Here is a 23,394-nt window from a genome sequence, read left to right as displayed (position 1 = left end):
ACCTTATTTAATGTGCTGTTTAACAGCAACTGGGAGGAAATTACATCACAAGGTAAAGAATTGTCCTCTTAGGAAGTTGACATAGTTGCAATTACTTTGTTTCTTTTCAGAATGGGGAACCTGTCATTATAAAACTTAAAGACAGCCTGAGCTTCCTTCAGTACTATGAAACACAAGTCTAATCCTACAACAATATTCAAGCATATGGTTGCTTTTCACATGAAAGAAAGAATGCATTTGTAGCTGTCATCTTTCAAATTAGTTTAATGACATTGAGGAATTAAGAGAGTCTAGGAATGCTGTTCCAATTCATTCATAGTTAAAAACTTAATTTTACATGTAGATCTTGGAGAGCAGCATGTTTATTCATCAGGATTCAGATGAAGTTTGAAGATATGTGTGAATGAAAGAATGGAAGCTGCTACTTGGATGAGTAGGGAAAGTATGAAAATTCCTTTGTAGCGCTGTAGAACAGTAGCAGCCGTGGAAGAGGCTAGATTTTATCTTTTCCAAATTAGAAGTTTGCTATGCTTGTAAAAAAAAATATTGCTGAGAGCTAGGAGATTCGGCCTCTTAAAGAGGCAGAGTAAACCAACAGCCTTAGCATTGTCTTTCTGCTCTGTAAGTCAGAGACTTCCAAGTCTCTGAGCTTTGATCTTGGAGCCAGCAACTGGGAACCACTGCCTCTTGCAGGAGTACTGCAGCTCTTGGCATCTAGCCAGCATTGCCAAATTTTTTAATTTTATTGTTGTTGAGGAATATGTTTGTCTCAACTGAAATTCCTTTAGGGGGGTTGTTTCATAAGTACTAGCAAGATTTTCCCCTTTTCCCTTGAACAAAATTACACCCTGAGGTGTTCCTGTTTCTTTGCTGCGTTAAGGTTGCATGTGTTTACTTAGTCTGCACATATTCAGCTAAGGGTATTTCATATACATATACAGTTACTATGTAACATTTTGAATATTGTAGGTAAGAGAGCTAGGAAAAGAGAAAGCTAGCTCATAGTGGTAAATACTAGGCTGTTAAATGGGGAGCGGAGAGGTAAGATACTGAATGTGTATTAAATAAAATTGTTTGCGGTGTTGATTTGATAACAAATTTGTGTTTCAACAGGCACTTTCAGCACTGGAAACTTTGAGATACTAAGTTCCATAGCAAAGCAAAATATAAAATTAATTAAACCCTTAATATAAAGGTTGTTTATGAAATAAAGTATTAGTATCCTGCTTTTAACTATGATAGTATGGGTAAATTCAGAGAACTGGGGTTAGGGCTTCATAGATTTTCACCAGCTTATACTGCCTTCAGACGGTGCCTTAAGCAAATTTCCTAGCTCACATGTTCCTCAGTTTCTCAAGATGCAGAGATTTGATGCTCATATTACTTTCAAGTAAAAAAACAAAAAACCCACTTCCCTGCCTTGTAGGATGCTTGGGGTTTTAATGTTTGTGATGTATTTTAAGATCATTAGATAAAATATGCCAAATAAGTTTACACTGATAGGTAATTCAATTCTTCCCTTCTCCTAATATTTCAAGTAATTTCAAATACTGCTTGACTAAATTAATACCTAATGTTGTTTCACTGATGAAAGATATTTCTAACTAGATATGGTACAGTACACAAAGCTATGTTCCTTTATTTTTCCCGCCCAAGATACAGCAAATGTCTTGAACATAATTTTTAGATTCTGATTTTTTTTTCCAAACTCCCCAATCTGCTTTATATAATATTCAATTTTTACTTTTAACAGAGCATTATTCAAACTACAGTAACCCTTTGCAGCATTTGCTTTTATTGCCCTGACTAGATTTCAGTGTTCTGATTGCTGTTAAATACCTGCATCGTGATGTTTGGTTAGCTTTGGACGGATCTTTTGGATATTTTGGAGCTCACTAACATTTGAAGACCACACATACTCTAACCCAGCACTCATGATGGGTATCTCTTTTTTTGAATTCTCCAAAATAAGGATTGTAACAGAGGAAAAGCGTAGCCACCAAGAAAGCACAGACTCTGTATGGCATAAGTGTTCTATTTGTATGTCCTTTCTTTTTCAGGAAAAGCTATTGTACTAGTATGCTTTTTGACTGGATTAATGGTGAATGTGGGGAGTCACTAACAGTGCATTGCAAAAGGTAATCAGTTGGCAAAAGGACTGAAGCAGAGCTCTTCCTAGGTGGCATTTGTTGACTGCTGGTACGAGCTGCTCCTTTTGTGGAGCAATATTCATGTATGTGCGACATCTTAATCAGTCAGCATTAAAATGAAGGTGATGTCAAATGTTCAAAATTGCTATTTCAGTATTTTAAAATAACATTGAATAGATTGAAAGGAAATGAGCCAGTCTTTGTTTAAACAACTATTAGTGAATGGTGCATAAAGCCTTGTCATGAGGGAAGTTTTTCCCTCTACTCTAGTTTCTTTTATGAGTCTTCTGCTTTCTCTAAAATAAGCATGAAGGGGTTTTATTTTACTTGCCATGGAAGTTGTATCATGTCAAGACAAAAAGGAGACTCTGCTTGTAGAGTAATTTTAAAGGAGGTATTGGGGGAAAGGAGCTCTCTTGGTACAAAAAATAGAATTATTTATTATCTATATGTGATGAAACAATATGTAGTCTTCACAGTACCATTTAACTGGAGCTTCTGGATTACGCTGAGGTCATAGGTCTTGAGGCTACTGTTTTCATAAGCCTGAGTTGACTGTGTTTATGTTAAAGGACATCGTTCTTCATTATTCTGCTTTATCAGATTTGGTAAGTTTTAAGTAAAGTCTTTAGCAGAGTTTGAGACTGCTTGACAAGTTGTTTTCTGTGGACCAAACCTTACCTTATTTGGGGGACAGAAGAATAAGCAAGTACTATCTAATCCTCCATTTGTATAAGTGGTAGCAGACCCATCTCTGTCATTCAAACAACAGTGCCTCTTTTCCAACAACTGCTGCTGTGAGAAAGGGATGGGAATGCCAAAAAAGGAGGGCTCCTAGCCCACAGACCTGGAGCCCACAGACCTGGAGGGGGTGGCACTCTTGGCACCGGGACAGCCGACACAGCAACTGCCCCATATATTTCTACTCCTTCCTCAGTGTAAGTAGGAAGGCTGTTGCTGTATGAGGTTGTGCACGCGTGATGTGCGAGCTGCTTAGGCAGTTTCCTGCTTCAACAGCCATTCCTGCCTTCTGGAAAAGGTCCCAAGACGAGAATGGCTTGTAGGCTTGATCCAGCCATTGGCCACTTGTTGGATCACACTGTTCTTTATATTGACTTTTGAACTGACAAATCTTAGAAGAAATAAAGATTGCTGAGTACTGCCGCAGAATCTTTTGATCATTCAGTACTTACTGATCAACAAAGTGCCATCAAAGGGGAAGCAGGTAGAGCAAAAACAAATGTAAAAGTCCTTACAAATGTCATCATATTAGTAAACCATGTAAATGCTCTTCTGCTACAAAAAGGGCAGATTATATCCCCAAAATCTGCCTCTATGGAATATACTGTTCTATAAAACCATAGCAACAGTGGGGAAAGGACATGCCTATATGCTATTGGGTAAGCTCAGTTTGACATATGCCATATATAGTTTGACATATGACATATAAATAAGTGACTGAGGTAGGATCTAGAAGAAAACTAGGGGTGCTAACAGTATAGCAAAGATAAATTTTTTCTTGTTATAAGGGCTTGATCCCAAGCAAGCTGAGTGTTTTGTATTTTGGAAAGTAAAGATGATGTTGCTTTTTTTCCTCTTTTGTTTTTTTTTGGGGGGAGGTGGGTGTGTATGTGTGGATGGATGTTGTGAATTTTACAGCTAATCTGCTGTCTGGTGACTGTTGAAGTGGGCCCCCTTGCCTTTGGTCATTAACTCTTACTCTCCCCAAGTGTTTTGCTTTGCAACTAAGCAGTCAAAATATAGCTGGTTTAATTGCCTGATCGAACAGAAAGCTGTTCCTCTTTTTCAGGGTTGGTTTTCCTCAGCATCAGCTAGAGGAACCAACTTCCCTGAGGCCACATGGTTGCTCTCTGACATGACAGCAATAGGAGCACATACTCTTTGGGGAAACCTTGTCCCTTTGCACCTTCTTCTGATTGCAGCTAGCTTGCAGCCTGGCTCAGCAGCCTTGGGGAGCCATATGGTGCCAGTATGAGGCCCTTTAGTTCTGTGGTAATTTTTTTTTTTTTTTGAACTGGTACAGGTGTGGGTTGCTGCTGAGCAGGGAGGATCTCATATTCCCATGCCTTTCCAGCATTACTTCTACCTATTTTGCAGTGTTGGCACTTGTATTTTATTTGTCCTGCCCTCTCCCCCGCAAGCTTCTACTAGATTGAGGTGCCCATTTGCTAGGCAAGTGCAACGGTCAGCTCGAGAGCAGAGGAAGAACAGACAGCAGTAGAGGGGGGAAAGACAAGAACTTTGGATAATAACCTACTGGTATTTACTTTTGTTCAGATGTGTGCCATTTTTGATCTGTTTAAGGTTCCTTTTTAAGAGCCTATCTGGTATCAGTAAGGTATCTTTCAAGTATCTTTGGAATGAAGAAGCATTTTGCCTGTCTGCTTCCTACTCTGGCTTGATTTTGTAGTTTGACTTTTTCTGCAGGCAACAATAGGAAGCCTGGGCTTCATGCTTGTTCATTGTTTTTGGGCCGTGGTTTGATTGGGAAAGAATCTCAGAAAAGTGAAAAAAAGCTGAAAATGTGGAGGGCCCTGTAGTTTTTGATTTACTCTGCTTTTGAAATGTAAAAGCAACATAACACTTTTCTGTTCCTTCTAAGTCTAGTACAGCCTTTAAAGCTGATGTAACTTAAAAACATACCTATTTTTGGTAGCATAGCAACATTTATGGAGATACCCATCAAAGTGTTCCCAGTACACAATTAAGTAAAGTACGTAGTTGGAGATAGAACGTGTAATCTACATAGCAAATAAAAGCCTCCAAGTAGAAAGGTGATTGCTGTGCACATCACAGGAGGAGGAAGACTATGTATGAAAGCTATTTATACAGTATATGTATTCTCTGTCTGAATGAAAGCTAAGTAAGTATATGCCTGGAAGCAGCACTAACAAAATAAATAGATGAGATTTCTTTTTAACTTTTAAAATAATACAACTGCTGCCTCCAGTCAGTGTCACGATGAATGACTTCATGATCCGTATGCTGGATTAATGCAATATATTTTATTTCGGTTTCTTTATAAACCATTTCTTGATGACGGGTTCAAATGTGGCATATGACTATGCTGTGGTCATTGCCCCAAACATTAAGTGATGACTGCACTCTCAAAATGTCTTTTCCGCAGAAGCTATCGTTAACAACTTTGTTTTTGACTGTGCATGTGTTAAAATGATTTAGGACCAGTCTATTGAAGAGATTGGTATTTGAATGTTGTGTCACTCAATATCATCATGATAGGAGTTGGTTGTCTAACATTTGGTGTTTTCTATCCATATATTCAAGATGTTCTTCTGCGTAAAGCTAATATTTCCACTTAAGCCCGAAGAAATGTTTTATACAAAGTGAATTTCCTCCTGCATGAAAGAATTAGCTTTTAACTTCACTTAAGTACAGTGTGTCTTTATTTCCAGTCCCATAATTAACTTTCCAATCTTTTGAAAGTTTGATTTCAACCAAATCTGACAGAAAGACAGATGTATTTAGAATTTTTTCTGCAAGTTCCATGAAAATGAGTAAGGGGAGGAGAGGGATCCTAGAAATGCTCTGAGAAGAAGGCAATAGGATTGGCTAATATTACAGGCATTTGAGAGTTAGCATAAATAAAGCTATCCTTAAAAATGCCTCGAACATAAGAAAAGCTTCAGTCAACCATACGATCTGAAAACTTAGGAGACAAGCCTTAAACACATCACAGAATGACATGTTCAAGATGGTCAGCACTCTGGGTTTGGGCAGCATAAAAAATAACTTCAATGTGTTTACATATTGTTTTTTAATATATTTTATGAGAATCCTCAGAAGCAGCCAGAAATCTCTCTATTCATTAATGTATTTGCTTTGCCAATTGTAGGAACTTAAATGCTCTCCAGCATCAAGTCAGATACTTGTGATTACAGTTCTCTTCTTCGGGTCTGTGTGAGATTTTTGGGAGGCAAAGGTAAACTTCCTTTTGCGAAGAAACAAGTCACCGCCTCTACAGGTGGTGTAACTTTGTAGTATATCTGCCCTGAGAAAAAGAAGAGAGAAAGAAAAGAGTGAATATTGTTTGCTTGTTTTTTTTTAACTAGCAATTCAATTGATTGTTTTCTGGATATGGAAATTAAAAGCAACTCTGGTAGAAGTCTCACACTCTAGGTAATATAATTTTGGGGGTGTGGTGGTAGGGTGAACTAGTTCCAATAAAAGGCAGTTGAATATTTGGATTTAACTCCTCTATTCTTACCCAAAGATCCTTCTTGAATATCTTTATATTTCTATAATTAGTGTACCCCAGAAGTATTCCAGTGGTGTCTACAAAATATAACACTGCCAGTATTCAAAGTGTTTTATTTATGTAGTTAATACTCAAGACACTCCTGGTGCTCAAAACAGACTCTTTTTTTTTTTTTTTTTAATCTCGAATTACTTAAATTGCTCTGTAAACTTTTTACTTTCATCTTTTTTATTTCCACTTAATATCTGTAACATGAAATATGTTCAGTTTAGCTTGTAAAGTTGGCATAATAGAGAGAGGTTCTGTAATTCTCTTGTGGAAATCCTCAAAATAATTTTTTTTTTGAAAAAGCAGAATGACTTCAGAAAATGTCTAGTCCTCAGTCACAGATAACAAGTCTGTGATAAAGAAACATTTCTACCAGTTTTATTGCTTGATGTTTTCCCAGGTTATCTTACAGGTGGCGTAATAGGTTATCAATTACTTTCTATTTCAGTTATCTTTATGTATGGAACTTATATGCAAAGTAAGGAGCTGTGGTCTCTTTCCAGAGAATAGGGACAAAACATCTGATTGGAAAAAAAAAAAAGGGGGGGGGGGGCTTTGGGGTAACAATCCTAAACTCAGCATTAATTCTGACTTAATTTTCAATTTTGATGGCTTTGAGACTCATTGTTTTTCCTGATGTACACAAATCATTGTTATGAGATACATGCCTATGTCCTGAGGAATTTGTACATGGTGATAACATGGATTCCTGCCTCTTAAAAATGTCATGGCCATTTGAGAAGGAAACCTCTGCCTACAGCATGATGACAACTAAACTCCACAATATCAATGGCTGTGCTGGTAGTCTGCTGGAGCCTTATTTGCTTCTCAGTTAGCATATAAGTTTGCATGTTTGTTTGTATAATTTGCATAGTCTAATTGTGCCTTTGGGTTTTTAAATAAAATTAACCGTGTGCAGGCTCATTAAGACACACATCTTTAAAAAGTGGTGTGCTTTATAGTTGTATCTAAGAGAGAGAGGTATTTTAGGTTATATGGTGAATTTAAAAATCTTGAGTTTAGTCCCTTTTTTGTGCAGATGAAAAGATCTGTTCTGAGAATAGTAAAAGTAATGAAATGATCACTAGACAGCAAGTAGGAAAGCTGAATTATGGATTTCCTGTTACTTTCTGTACTCTGGAAGTAGTGTACTGTAGGTAGACGTTCTGTCAGAATACGTAAATCGGGAAGGAGCTGGGATAATTGTCAGTAAGGGACAACACAAGATTCTTATGGCTTACAAATCTCATGTAGAGTTAACTTATAACATGATCCACTATTGATGGTTTATTACAATATTGGCGCATAAATCTGTGTGCATTTTGCAGTTGCATGTTTATATGCAAATACTGTCAGTGAACATTTTCAGTGTGTACATCACAGAGAAAAATCCACAAAGGAATATACATTTTATACGCAAGTGGTTGATGCACGGTCTTGAGGGGAGGGGGTGGGCTAGAGAACAAACAAGATGCTTGAGAAAAGTGCAGTCTGCAGATATGAATTATTTCATATAAATGTTGCCTAGGGCATGGATATTTAAAGAGGGCGAAAAGCCGAATATATTACGAGAGCTAATATTAACTGCCGGTGGTGAACTATTGGAGCGTGCTCCACCAATTCAAAGCGGACGGCACCAAACTTGGGCGCCCGTTTCGCCTTCGGCGTTATGTTTTTTTCTTTTGCTAACCAAGTTTTAGCCACTTTGCCTCTTGAGGAGCTAATGGGTGTTGCTTCGTGCCGTAAGTAACGCAGAGAAACGTTTCCGAAGTCCGCGAGGTTTCAGACCTGGTGTGCATGGCGTTGGGCTGGGGCAGGGCGGGAGGGCGGTGTGCGCCTGTGGGCAGTGGGTGCCTGGCAGGTGCCGGCTGGAAGGCAGAGGTTCTCGCCACATGGTTTTGCTATCTGTATTGGGGTCCTTGGCGAATAAGATTTAAACTGGGGGAAGAAGAAGAAAAAAAAAGCACCCAGGGGAAAAAGTCTATTGTGTTTGTATTCCTTAGTTCAAATAGTTTTGTATCTTTTTTATTTTTGTTCTTTCCCTTCCTTCTACCTGTCTTAATAAGGGGCTTGGACAATTTATTCCTGCCATGAAATTATCCGAAATGTTTTCTGACCTTTTTTGAATCCCAAACCTTCAGCAATGCATACAGCACAACTGAATTTTCAAAGGAAAACTCTTTGAAGTCCTTCTTTCTTTTTTCTTTCTTTGTGTCTCTGTCTCCCCCTTTCTCCATCTCTCCCCCCTTCTCCTCTGTCTGTCAAGTTCAAGAGCAGCTCAGATGCCATGAATTAAGTGAAGCACAAAAGGGGAAAAGGAGACCCTTTTGAAGAACAAAGGCCTCCCATTAGGCTGCCGTGTTCTTTCTCTGACCAAAATTGCTCCCTACATGGTTTTTATTGCTGTCCACATGCATGGCACATAAGGTAAATACAGTAGGACCCTCGTTACCTCACACTCTCTCTTCCCTCTTCAGTAAATGTTTTGTGTCTTTGATGTCCCTAGTAATTCTTATACTGATTGTTCCCACCCTCATAAAAGCCCTAGGGGTAGTCATGGTGGTGGATAGCATTAGATACTGTGTAAATACTTCCAGAAAAGAAGACAAACTGCAGCTAAAGAATTTATTTCACGTGGAAGAGAATGGCAAGGAAATACAGATGTTTTCTTTTCTTATGTATTGTCTCTATATCCCTGCTACACTTGTGTATGTCAGCGAACTTGATAATTTCTTCCTGTTTGTTTTAAAAAGAAACAAGCAAACAGGACTAAATTAGACCTATGAGGAAATACATGCTGCAAGATTTTAAAGCTATAGAAATCGTCTTCCATTTCTGTTTTTCCTTTATGCTTCAGACAGCTATTTGTTTCAGAGCTTCGCTGAAAATTATCAGCGGCTAGAGCTGCCTTCAAATCTAGACAGCTTTCAAATGTGAACTTTGTAGTAGCCACCTTTTAAAAAAAAGAAATGTTAGGCCCTTCTTACTGAAGTGACACTTGGAAATAGCATTGAAATGTATACATGTATATACAAAAACTTAAACCAGTGTAAAGAAACCTGTGCCTAAAACATAAAATTACAGCTAAACGTTTTAGTACTTAATTGACAAAATTCACTAATAATTTAAAATACTTCTTTAGGGAAGCTATTTTTGTGCCAGAGTTTTGGAAGGCAAAAATAATTGACATGGGATAACACAATTTGTGCCAGACTTGTATGCATTACGATTTCCAGACAAGCATTTCTTGGAATTTGTTCTCCCAACTTCTACTTGTTTTCAAATAGATAATTTTCAAGGATTTCTGTTTGGTTTGGTATTCATGCTTGCTTTCATCTCCTAATTCTGCTGTTTCACTGGCATATAGGGTATTTTTGTTAGCTTATAACATACACTTGAACATGTAAACGATTAAAACAAAATCTCTCAGTATTTTGATTGGGGTTGGGGAGGGCACTGCTACCACCTTACCTCATGGAGTAGATCCTTTTATGAGCATATGCTGTTATGGCTGTGGTAATTCCAGAGAAAATGTCAGTAAGGCTACTTAAAGAAGTAATGATGACTATACCAGTCTATTTTGTAGCTTACAAGGAAAATCCACTTTGATATCTGCCTTTTTGTGGCAAGTTTGACCTTTTATTTTTTCCTATTGATCATGTCACATAGGACATTTTATTATCAATTATCTTGGCAGTAATCAGTAAAGTTTTGTGGCTTTCTTCGTTCTGCATGGGAGTAAGGTTTTACACAAACCTCTTCCCTGCAGAGGAATTAAACTCGCTTCCCCTATCCACTTGTAATTGGCCTAGTTAGCTTTCTCCTGTGTGTGTGGGAGGTAGTGCTGGCATTTAATGAACTTTCACTACGTAATTGGCTTATTTTGATCCATATTTTATGCAAGAACGGACTGTCTAAAATGGAATTTGTAGCTTGAAGTGCTCTGGCAGAATGCTATGTAGGTAGTAGCGGTGCGTTGCTTGTGGTAGATGAGCCTGCTGTGATTAATGATAGTGGCTAAAGCTGCCCGAGTACACAAGGTGAACCTTTGTTCTGTCTTCCCCCACCTCCTGGTGTGCTGTTTCTCATCTAGCCTCCCTCGTTGTCATTTAACCTCTGTCCTCTCACTCCGTGGTGGAGCTGTACCTGCAGTCACCTTTCTCAGCTTCACAAATCTGAGCCAAACCCTGCCTCGCCACCTGCCTCCTGGGCTGTTGTGTTTGCTGGGCTTAGGCTGACACTGGAAGCGTGTTTTGCCCTTGGTCTCACACAGGAACTGCAGGTCCTGGTAGTGCAAGGATGTTTGCAGTGGGTGCTGGGAGTAGAGCAATAGAAAAGAAGATGCTGCTGCCATGTGCAACATTTAGCTACAGCAACTGTTGATCAGTGTTAACTACCAGTCACTAGCACGGAGATGCTTTGCTGGGAATTGTCACTGCGTACCAGGTGTGATTTGCATACCACCATTGACAACAGTCTGTGAACTAGTAACCTAAAAGCCTTCAGGTTGGATAGAATAAGACCAAAAGAGTTTTAGAACTGTGGGGCTGTTTTTAGAACTGTGGGGCTGTATCATGTGATTTAGTAATGTGATTATAATACTTTGTAAAGCATGAAAAGGAACTTGTATATTAATGTATTTTACCAGCATAATTAATCTTGAATGCTAGATGTCTTCTGAGTATTCTTTCTAGCACTAAACTAAAAATAGTTTTCCCAGTAGCATTTTGTAGGTAATCTGGGTTTTTAAATTCCATTATTAAGGTTTGATTCTCTCTCATCTTTTTTTTTTTTCTTTATGAACACATAATATACACACTAAAAGCCAACATAACTGTTTTGACAGAGCTCAGCTTCTCTACATTCAGCATCTGAACTTTAGGAGGGACCACTGCAGATGTTTAATCATGTCTGCACAAAGCAGGCTTGTGGCCTAAATTTCAAGGGTTTTTTTGTAAATTTTTGTATAAAGCCCAGTGACGCACAATTGTAGAGACTTCATTTCCATTGACGACATCTTGAAATAAGTGATAGCAAATAATAATAATAAGTGATAGATATTAGCAAAAGGCTTGGTTACTCAAAACAGTGTTCCTTATTTGTAGGTGAACTGTGCAAACTTTCAACCACAGTATCTAGTGTCTTGTAGCAGAGCCCCATATGGGAAAGATTTCTATTGCCAGTCTTTAAACTGGATATTTTTATGAAGTGGTCGTGTCTTCAGAATGATTTTGCGCCACCATCTTGGCACAGATTGATAAGAGATTTCTGTCGAAATCCACGTCATAGCTCCAAAAAGCACAGAATGTGATGTGTAGGGGCTTGAATCTTCAAACCAGCTGAGCTACAACTATGTCTGCTGTTATGAGAGGGGGATGCATGGGACTGGTGGAAATGCAGATCTTCAGATTAAAAAATTAGATGGATTTAGAAGTGTAACACTGTACTCCAAGATTGTGCTGCAGGAGGGATCCTTCTCTCTGCTGTCAATTATGTACTTCTGCCAGTTCTGTTATCGTTTGCCTGTGAGTTGATATGACTGAAACCTAATCCTGCAAGAAAAGAAGAATCCTATTCAGTTAGAGTAGCAAGATGATCTTGCTGTCCTCATGACAACAGTCTCTCAAATTGATACGGAAATGTAGGGATGGAGGAGGGAAGCCCCTGTTCCTGAGCCTGTGGTGAGACCATCGGCAGGTGGCTGTCTTGTCATCGTTGTCATCATTGCCTCCCTATCCATCAATGTTGAGTTTTTGCCCTAAACTGCTGTGACTCCCTAGGAAGAGACTCTTTTAAGAGTGTGGGTTTTTTTGGTTTTTGAGGGTTGTTTAGTTTGCACATGGCTCTTGAAAATGGCATGATGGCAAAGTGGCACTGTTTATAAGATCTCAGGTTTCTCGTATGTCTGTGGCATGCTGAATGCTCCTTAGTACTGGTGCCAAGCTGCTATATGTGACTGAGCCCTCCAGATTAAATCATTGATACTTAGATTAATTTTATCCACATCTTTGTCCTATAGTGTGAAAAACGATTTTTTTTTTTTTTTCTCTCATGCTGATGCTGCCAGAAGCTTCTCACATTTGTCTTCATTTTGAACTTTCAGTCATTCGGGAAAGTCTTACCTAGCAGCGCTCTGAATTGCGAGGTGGGTGATGCTAGTCATTGCGACTCTCCCGGGGTCAGACCAGGATAAAGGGTCCATTACATCATCATGTTCCCAAAGGGCTAATATTGCTTATTAGATTCTTAGTAGAGCTTTGAAACCGTGTAACTGCTCTCATCTTCATCACGCAAAATATAAAAATTGTTGAGTTAAAACAAATATAATTTCTTGCTTTTCATTGTTGATTTGCAGATGACAATAAGCAAGACTCCATGTGCTTTGTGACCCGTAGGAAGCTTTTTGAATTCGCTGCCACTTTAATGGGCTGGATTTTCACTAGCCTCCTTTAAGTTATAATATGGAGATTATTCTTTTCACATTCAACTTGTTTCTTGTATTTCGTGTATGTTGTCTTCCCACCTCCCTGGCAGTAGCATAAAACTGAAACTTTTCTTAAAAGTTGCACATTGGGTTTTGAACACTGGGTAAAACTTGCCAAGTTTATTACCATTCTACTGTGTGTCAAAGCCATTAAATCAATCTCTTATTAGGCTTGTAAAGAGAAGGTTGTGTCTACTCACACTCGACGTTTTCCTTGCTAAGGGCAAAATAAAATTTTAAATTAATTAGAAATAGATTTAGTGACACCCGTTCAGCCGCATTCAGTAAAGAGTTCCCTGTGGCGTGTGAATTTTTCAGGCGATGAAGGTTTAGGAAGGGACTGCCTGTCAGTTTTGCCATCGCAGTCTGGACTTCCTGACTGGGTTTGGACTTGGCATGTAAACAACTTACCTTGCAGTAGCCACTTACTCGGAGTGACCTGTAATAACTGTCCATGTCCTTAGTCAACACCTTAGTGACCGTAATCTTCTTTTATTGAGGGTAAAGCTAATTTGTATTAGTTTACATTAGCAGTAAGCACACAGCTATTTAGCGCAGATGATTGGCATGCAATACCTTGTGGCACTGGAGACTTGTACATGCCATCCTTCTGGCTTAGAACAAAGGAATTGGCATGTCTTACATTTGCTTGTGTTTCTAGAGGCATCAGGAATATTAAGCCAGGTTCATCACCTTGACTGCTAATGGGACTACTGGGTTCTTTTCCAAGCTCTGCTGTTTTTTTTCCTGTGTGACCTTGGTCAAGCTGTTTCATTATTGTGTTCCTTTCCTTTCTGTTCCATGTTCGTATTTTTATTATTTGAGCTAGACACAGTGACAGCCAGTTCTGGAGCTTTTGCCTATCACTATTAAAATTAGTCCAATTTAAACTTGTCAGTTCTTTTGTCTCCCGTCACTTGACTTTCAGATCTCAACAGTACTTAGTCATGTTTTTCAGATCTAAGGAGTCTCTAAAATTACAGCAATGTACCATCAGACCTCCTAATTCAGATTACTGGTGTTGAATACAGTGAATTATTCTGAAGAATTGCATACTTTGTTTTAAAAGTGAAATGTATCATCACTATCTTAAAACAAAGATGAATTCTTTTTTTGATTTTTTTTCCATATCAATTTTCAACAATTGTTTTTTTACTCATTAAGATGTATTTGGTTTCCTTACTGAATCACTATCCTTCCAGTTTTTAATTTCTCTCTCTCTCTCTCTCTCTCTTTTTTTTTTTTTTTTTTTTCTTTTGGTGCTACACATCTGAATGTAGAAATTTTTAAAGACTTATCTTACATTCAAAGCTATTTCCAGCTAATCTCAGTTCTGGGATTGGAATCGAGCCAGGTATCTCTGTTTAGATCCCTGTCACTGCAGTATTTGAGAGCCTTATGTTCTTTCCTCACAATATTCTGTGAGGCAGGAAGGATTACAAATGTCTATTTTACAGCTAATAAACTGAGGCACTAAGGGCAAGTCCACTAAGATATTTAGATATAGTACTTCTCTCTTGTTGTGGAATTGCTTTGTTGAAGGTACCATTAAGGTGAGATTGGTGCCTAATTATTGCCTGTAGATTTGCTCCTGACTCATTCATGTTAGAAATGGGGAGGTTTCAAACCAGGCTTCCTATGTCCAAAGCTAATATAGTGAGCATTGTACCCTCCCCCCCTCCTTCCTGCTAGATCAGGAATATTAACCTTTCCATTAGAATTTCATGCTAAAAGCAACAGTGCTAGTAAAGAAGGCCATGAAATCTGTGTTCTGGTTAGATTCTGTTCCCTTTTCTGCTTTTTTGGATGCAGCAGTCTCCCCAGGGAAGGTGGGACGACTGCCATGCTCTGAAGTCCTGTAAGTTAGATACTTCTCCTGCCTATGTGTCTACCTGCCTGAAGTTCCCCTGTGTACCAGGAAAGTCTATTGTATTGATTTTCGGGTACTTACAAAGTGTTAGAAATCAGGAACATCTGTTCTCAATTGAAGCTTTTAGATGTGGAGCATGTTAAAATTTAGTCCGCAGCTGTTATCTAGAGAGAAGTAGTAAGCTGTCTACACTGATCTGTTTGCTACAATTTACGGTTAGGGAACGCTTCTGCCTCCCCCCCCGCTTTGAATTTCTTCTGGTTTACTCATATATTTGAATGAAGGTATGTCGTGAGGTTATAAAAATGGCTGTATTGAGCCTTTCAGTATTCCTGGTGAGGTCTAGAGTGTCATAAACATGATTTGTGTGGTCCGGAATGGCCGCGTGGAATTCAGCGCTCCGTTCCCTGCCTCTGTTTCTGGCCACGGTACTCGAATAGGAAGGCAGTGCTGCAGAGCCGCAGTATGCAGTTCTGCTTTGCATTCCTGCAGAGATCTTTGATATCTGTAGTTAGAGAGATTAATTAACAGGCCTAATTACTGCGCCAAGTAGATCTACGTTTCCCGGTGTGTATTAACGCCCAGCCTAAAAAAGTAAAAAGGGAAATGGAGCTGTCATGTTTGTGGCTGCTTATCAGCTGTTATGTCTGAATGCTTAGCTCTCCAAGGGATTTATGGGCATGGCCCGAACACTTCTTTTTCCCAGAAGGCATAATTTTCTCTGCTGAGAGAACACAGGTTTCCTAAGCTGAGAATCGCTACTGACAACCCACTTGAAAAAATTACAGTTAGTGAGTAAAACCCCTGCCTTTTGGCTTACCGGTGCTCATTGAACACTTGTGCTGTCCGAGGCTACGGAGCTGTAGTGCATGCATTTGTGCTTGCTGTTAGGTGGAGCACGTATGCTTTCTTTACGTAACCCTCTCCGAGAGGGCATTCTGCTTTTCCTTTTGCTTGTCTTGTAGCCGCGGTGCGGGTCGCTTTTTCTTCCTTTGGAAAATTACTGCTGCTGTTGGCTCTGTGGGTTCGTTCTGAAAGCGTGGGCTCGAAATCTCAGGAGGAGAGCGCGGCTTGCAGGTCTCATCTTTCGTTGTGTTGCCGCTGGTCAGGTGGCTGACTGTTTTTCTGGGTTTGTTCCTCCGGGTGGCATCTGTCTGCAGGAAAAATCTCCTTGCAGCAAAGTGCAGGCTGCTGAACTGTGGCTGTCTCACTATTGCTGTTTCTGACTGCTGGGCTGAATTAATTGCGTGAGCAGTTGTACTGTAGGTGCCTGAAATGTTTGTGGCTGTTCAAAATGGAAGGGTTGCTCTTAAATGAATTTTTTTGTCTTCCTCTGTGGCTTTTTTTAACTTTTTCCTGAATAATGAGATTTCATTTTTCAAATGTACAAAAATGTTTTTTGTGCCACTTGGGATATATTTTGTATTTGTTAATGTCCTTCCTGATCTTCTTGTCAATAATAGAAGTATTTCAAGTGCCTACACAGCATTTCATGCAAGTCTTTAAAGCTTGGCCTCACCTTGTCTTGCTGGCTCTGTATTTTTGTTTAATACTACTCAACTGTTCCTTTGTTGCGTGAAATAATATATTTTAACTCTGTATAACTGACTCGGTATTCCTTGAAGGGTTTGGATTAAAATTCCCATTTTAAAAGCCTGAAAACCAGCATTGTTTAAAAGTTAAAATTACTTGATGTACAAAATAAAAATATGTGAAGAACGTGGATGTGCACAGCCAGGTGTTGCAAGATCATCATCAACTTGACAGAGCCTAGAAGGGATCCTGTTCCTGCTAAACAAAGTTTTGGACAAATAGATGGGACTTGCAGTGTTTCCCAAAGGTGAAGAGAAATCAGTTCTCTCAAATCGGAGAGTAATTTCTCTGGAAAACTTTGCTAAACTGAGGACACCTTTTCAGCATCTCCTGGGGCTTTAAACCATAAAGGTCTCTGGTGCAAAGCTGCAGTTTGTGCAGGGCAAGGGGAGAGCAATAATGAATCAAGTGATGACTGTAGAGTGTGGGTGTCTGGTGAGAGTAACTCTTCATGCGTGGTTGTATTCTGGGCTAGCTGAATTTTCTTGTGGTCTTCCACTGAAGTATTCTGGAAGTAATAAGGGGCGAGCTTTAATTGTTCACTTACTTTGTTTCATTTTTAAGAAGGGAAGGCTTTTCTGGGCTGGAATAGCGATCTATGCCTTTCACACATGTAAATTTTAAGTTTTTAATAATAAATCATATAATTGCAGATAAAATCTTCCAAGTATAAAACAAATCTGTGTTATGTAGTGTTTGTACTGTTTTGCCTACAGTAAGCTACTCCAGTGCCTCTGCTGCTGGTCAGCGGCTTTACTAGTCAGTGGCAGAGTGAAGTTAGTATGACTTGCAGGTACTCAGAACCTTTCTAGATATTAAACAAAAAAAAAGTAGAATAATTTTTAGGCTCATTTTTTCCCTCAGGAAACCACTGCTAATGACATAAGGTAAAAGTATGCTACACACAAACAGGTTAAGTGCTGTTAAAATAATGGAAACACTTCTAACTGTTTTCTGGTGCGCAAAATATGCGGTGTGATGTAATCTGCCTTCTCTGAATAGGTAACAGCAATATTTTTTCAGGTGGGGAAAACTGAATATAACTGAACTGTCATGCAGCAAATACTTAAAGCATTACTGGGAAAGCTTTGCCTATTCCACTCCTGCTAAATTTATTTATGCAAACTATACTGAAATTGAGACTTTGGAGATGCATGTGCTGAAGTTTCAAATGTTTCTTCAACTGTGTTTTGAGCTTGTCTGATGTGCTTAGAAGTTCCAGGGTGCCAGTGCTGCTTTAAGATTTTTTTATTTTTTTGGCTTTTCAGAATGTGCCATTTAAAAAGGTGTTTCCTCCAAATAACACATGGGAAAGGGAACTTTCTTGTTCCATTTGAGAGAATTTCTTGAGGGCAAGGAGGAACCTGGAAAAAAGCTGATGGCAAAAATTTCCTCCTCTTCACGGGCAAGTTGGAGAAGTAGGGTGGAATGCCTTACGGAAGCTAAAGCTTGAAATCGGGTATTTCCCCATAACTAATGAAATTACTCTTTGGGTCACCAGGGCTGCAGAGTGGACCATGGTGTCCAGTGGATTTTGATTAAATCTGACCGCAACACTTTCTTTTCTGCTTTGTCTGCAACTGGCTCTTTGAGATGTGCTCTCAAAGTGTACTGGTTCAGGCCTTATTTCAAACGTTTCTATTCTCTGTACCTACTTTGAGCTCTAGAAGCTTTTTCCTTGTAGCTTGACCTTGGTTTACTGTGCATTTGTGTGAAGCTAACAAGGTAGTTTTAAGAGACTCTGGCCTGTCCTTCAAGTTGAGGGTGAGATGCTGTGAAATAAGTGTTCAACATATTATGGGATGAGAGAGAAAAGACAGATTTAAGAGGGAGATAATTATGCCTTTAAATAGTTTCCAAATAGCAAGGAAAGAGAAAATGAAAGATTGACAGAAGGTCATGTTTTCTTTTTTGGGGAATGTATTTTAGTTGTTTGTTAACCTGTTTGCAGGCACTAATTTAGGTAGTGTAGTAAAATGAGCTTTATTAAACCTCAAAGGTTGACAAGGTTTTTTGCTCAGGGGGATGTTTAAGCCTGTGTTTTAAAAGGAAGTTAAAATGATTTGATCATGCTGTCTGTTAATCCCATTCCTTAGAATTTTGTCCATTCATTCTCCAGTTTGCCATGTTTCTCAGGGCATGGAAATCTCAAAGAACCTAGGTTCTTGTGCATTTCCATAAAGGATAGTCAAATAGAAGAAACTATACTACTGCTTCCACAAAAGGAAGGAATTCAGTAAAAATTTAAGTCTTATGAATTACCAGAAAATTAATGCAGGAAAGAGGCCTTTATGAACACCCTTATTGTAAGGAAAGTCAATATTGATCAGAGAATCTCAACCTTAATATATACCGTCTTTATTGTAATGCACCCTTACTATAGACAACTTTTTTTGTATGGTGAACGGTACATTTTTAACCTGGACTGATCCCCTCAGTCCTGGTTCTGAGAAGCTGTACAAACCATCATACTGTACAATTGAGGAAGTAGTGCAGAGGTGGAAACAAATACAAGTATAGGGGTAGGAATTTGTTTCAGAAAGTATAGTTGCCAAAAAAAAAAAAAAAAAAAAAAGTACCAAAAGATGTCTTCTCCGCCACGTGGATTTTTGCACTAATGTGATACACGTTTTAAGTTTTTCTGGAAATTGGGACAGCAGAACAGCTTTTTTGTAGGTGGACTCTGATATATTAAAAGGAGCAAACTTTTAGTATACTCTAGGTTAAAAAAAAAAAATCAACTGCAAGATACCAGTACTTTGGGAAGGAAACTTTGCTAATTTGAAGTATACTGCTGGTGTGTTAAATAACATTTTCATATTTCTTTGTTTCAATGCAAAAAATAGTTTTGGATAACTCTTTACTGAAATGTGGAAATAGCATTTGACCACCTATTCTTTCTTGAAAGTATTCTTTCTGAGAAAGTAGGTAGTGTGTAAATAGATGGAGAGCTTGAGGAAAACTTTCTGAAGTTTGGCAGTGCTGTACCTGCTTTATTCTGTGAACATTGTCCATTAGAATATTATGCTTATCAGATCCTAGTAAACATGACATTAATGTGTGTATAATTTGGTGACCTCTATCTTCTTGTTCTATGTTGGCGTGGTAGGTAGTGGAATCATCCCAGAGAAAGTAAAAAGCTTATGGATGTCTTTTCGTTCTCCGTTGGTGGAAAGATTGTTGGTAGAACTCAGCCTCCTGTTTCTTTCTGCAATCAGAATAGTATATCAACTAATTTTTTTTTTAATGTGCTTATTTTCAGCTATTGGTCAACAGAATAAGTAGTAATGATAAGAGACATGCATTGCTTCAACTGTCTGGAGTTAAATGTTGACAAAGTGTGTCTTGATACTGTGGCAACATCTGCTATGGCTTTCTCTTGACATATTTTGTTGCATTGGATTTTGCACATTGTCTTGTATTTGTAGGAAGCTGAGAACACGAGCACAAGTGCCTTTTGAAGTGTGAGACTTCTGGGTGGTCACAGGCCATTGCTTTACTTATGAGGAAAGCTGACTTTATAATGTATGTTCTCTGCTAATGCTCTGTTACTGGTGTAGCAGAGAAGAAGGTAGCAACTGGCTACCAACAGCAGGTGCTCTGAGCCATGTATGTGGTAGTGAATCAAGTAACTTCCCATGTATGTATATTTGATTATGACCTCATTCTTTAGGCACTTTAACAGTATAGCCAGTAACAGTATAGCTGTTTCAGAAAGAGGAGACTATACTTAGGTTGTGATTGCATGCGTAGCTAAGCCAACCTAACAGCTCTGTGAAGCTCAAAAGGGGGATCATGCCCCCCTTACTTGTTGCCTCCAGCTTCAACGTCCTGCCCTTCCTCCCCTCCCCTTGGGAAGTCTTCTGCCACTCTCGCAAATTAAATAAGCTTCTGGAAGGGTCTGGCCACTGACAGAGCCAGCACAGCCTAGCCTGTGAGTGGGAAATGCAAGTGGGGAGTGGGAGCTCCTTTAGCGATGGCAAGCCCTCGCACTGGTGTACCTTGTCCCTTCACTCTCACATAGGAGTCATAACATGAACTTTTCTAAGCATGATGCCACTGAAAGGACACATACATTCCCTTTCCTCTCCCATTCCTTCATGGTTCTGTCTCTGCCCTTGTCTGTTTTCAGTGTTTGACTTCCATGCTTTTTAACTTAAAAAGCTGACAAAAAATTATTTTTCTTTTATCAGGTTAATATTCTGAATTAGCGAGTTGAATCATCTCTCCATCTGGTTAGCTGAGCACCAGGGCCAGTGTGAGGGGAAGGAGGAGAGCCATGTGGTTATGACTGAGGGAAGGAAAGATGATGAGGACTTAGTATTTCAGTGATAGACAATCTTAGATAGGATTAGTTATAAAATCTAAATGTCTGTAATCAGAGGTTGTGATTGTGCAACAGTTTAAACTAGACTGATTCTCTTCAGTCCCTACCTCAGTAACACCTGCTCCATTGCTCTCATCTGACTCCATAGCAGTCCAGGTTATGGAGCTGAGCAGGCAGAATTTGTTTCTCGGAAGGGCTTTTTACCATTATCCAGTTCTCTGAACTGGCTAACTGCAGGGTCAGTTGAGAGCTGGTATCTCCCCAAGGGAGAGGATGGGAATGGGTGGCTGGTAAAAGGCGGGGAGGCAAGTGGGACTACAACTTTGTCAACTTAGATTGTTTACACTGTCACATTAATGAAATATTTCAACTACTTCTACACCTGTAAAAATTACACAATTGTGCTAATCAATGTACATCAAGCTATGAAGGAGGGGTTTTTTGAAAAATAATTGGGTTTGTGGAAAAATATGAATCTAAACAGATAAAGCAGATTTTAATGGGTAGAAGGTACTTAAATGGAGCTTCTGGGAGTCAATATGAAATGTTGTTCTTGGTATTTTCTCGGCAATCATGTTCCCATGGTGATAGGAAAGCATTTGGTTATCTGCCTCTTGTGCTGGACTTGTATTGGGCAGATGGAAATCAAAATACAGATTTTATACTTCCTGCATAATTAACATTTGCATCTCACTGCTGTGAGATGTTACCGAGGCCAAAAGATTAACAGGATCAGGGGAAAAAAGAATTATTCATTTACAGTACAATATGTTAGGTTAAATGAGACCTTTGTAAAGCCTTTGTAAAGAACTGAAAAACCCTTATACAACAGGGAACAAATAAAGTGCTAACTAAAGGGGATTAGGAAGAAACTTCTCTGATAAGTAGGTTATTCCATGGGTGTCCACTGTGAGGTTCCTTGTACCTAGTATTAATCCATCAGGCAAGTTTTAGGTTAGGTGAATCATTTCTTCACAGCAATTCTTATGACTATGTAATCCTATGTTGATTTGAATATAGATGTTTAGATGAAAGATTATTTAGAGAAGCAAACTTTTAAATTTAGTTATGCACAAGATGTCTTTCCAGAAGAGAGGCCCTCTGGAGAGAGGATAGGTTCTACCGTGACCAGAGTGACACTACAAACCTGGCAATGAAATAGCAAGGATGATTATTTGCTGTAGGGGTGTACAGTGAAGATTAATAAGTGAGGCAAAACATTTGGAAGGCAAAATCTGTGTTAGGGAGGTCAGTGGTATTAACAGTTAAAGCTAAACTGGAGGATGCATTGAATGTACCTATGATTTCAAAGTATGATAATATCATTAAAATATTCTAGTAAAAACCTGCATAGTAGTATACATAACTTAAAAACAAGTAAGGTGAACTAACCAGAAAAGAAAGATGTTCTTAATATGGCATATGTTTCTGTCATTAGGTAGGATAAACACTTTGACTGCTAAAATTTCTTAGTTTGTTGTTTGTTGTCCAGGTAGGACAGGTTAGCTGTAAGCTGAAGGGATGCTGTTAGATTCCAACTTGCACAGTGAAGTAAAATTTGAAGGAGGAATTGTGAGGAACGCTCTTTGTGGGGATTTTGAGACTAGGGAGTCCAGCTGTTGACTATTGCAGCTAAATAATTTCTGAGAGGTACACATTTCAGAGTAAAATATACAAATACTGATGCCTCATATTTCTTTTCATTAAGAACATAAAACTGAGGGAAATCGAAGAATAAACTTAGTGATGATGGCTCATTTAAGTTGTACCTCTGCTACGTAGTATCTACTATTCCATCAACAAAAGCTGCTTGACAGAAAAATAGCTGCCCATACTCTGCTATTTAAAGGGATGCTATAGATGTTTAAAACTAAACATAGTAAGTTCTTTGCATAGCTTTCTCCCATGAATGAGGCTGAGAGGAGTCCCACTGGAGGTCTGGTCTTCGATATCTTTCTGCCAGCTTGGGAGACCAGGAGTCCCAGCTAGCTCTTGATCAGTTTCTTTACATGAGATTGAAAGTTACTCCTCAGTGCACTGTTTTGGATGATACGGATTTTACTATGATTGTTCCCTGGCTCTCTGCTTGGCTTGCTGTACTCTCCTCCTAAGATAGCAGTCTGTTTTTTCTTCCCTTCTCTCCAAGGTGATCACCTCCTGGTTAGCGAGCAACGGGGACAGGCAGTAGCATGACTTGGGAAGCATCATTTGATGTCATGATGTGGAATTACATCATCTACCTTTCTCAGGCTGTTGGAACGCAAGTACACAAGGAATTGTTTGGAATAATACCCTAATCTAATTTTCCTGCTTGTATTTAGCAAGCTGATAAAGCTCAAGCAATGCTAATAAATGCCTCTATTGTAAAATTTATATACAAGTCTCTGCCAGGTGTCACTGATAAAGGATAAGTATTTCTGCAGATACAATTTCATGAGGCAAAATGAACCATCATAGCAGCTTACTGTTGAAAGAAGCAACACCACCCCTTTGGCACTATCTCAGGCAATTCATGTGCTTGTTAGACCCCTCTGTGGACTGATAAAGCAGTAGCCCCCCTGCCGCGCCCCCCCCCCCCCCCCAAAAAAAAAAGGAGGAAACTGAGATTTGGGGTTTTTCCCCCCCTTTTTGGTGGCAAAAAGCTATTAGGTTGTCTGACCAGCCCGTGGAACTGCAGTCCATAGG

The 23,394-nt window shown here is 39.1% G+C and overlaps 1 protein-coding gene across 4 annotated transcripts in view; it reads left to right on the top strand.

Annotated features, from left to right (window-relative positions):
• POU2F1 (POU class 2 homeobox 1) overlaps nt 1-23,394 on the top strand; it is a 121,231-nt gene that overhangs the window by 20,358 nt on the left and 77,479 nt on the right. The window contains exon 1 of one of the 4 annotated variants that reach the window (XM_064522602.1): nt 22,877-22,973. The exons of the other annotated variants lie outside the window; for them this stretch is intronic. The gene's annotated coding sequence lies outside the window, so the exon portion shown is untranslated. Of the gene's footprint in view, nt 1-22,876; nt 22,974-23,394 lie in introns of those variants that run through there. 4 annotated transcript variants of the gene reach the window in all.

This window comes from Dromaius novaehollandiae, chromosome 1 (genome assembly GCF_036370855.1).
Source record: "Dromaius novaehollandiae isolate bDroNov1 chromosome 1, bDroNov1.hap1, whole genome shotgun sequence".
NCBI lineage: Eukaryota > Metazoa > Chordata > Aves > Casuariiformes > Dromaiidae > Dromaius > Dromaius novaehollandiae.
Note: the sequence above shows the minus strand (reverse complement) of the source record. Positions and strands in the feature narration are given on the sequence as shown.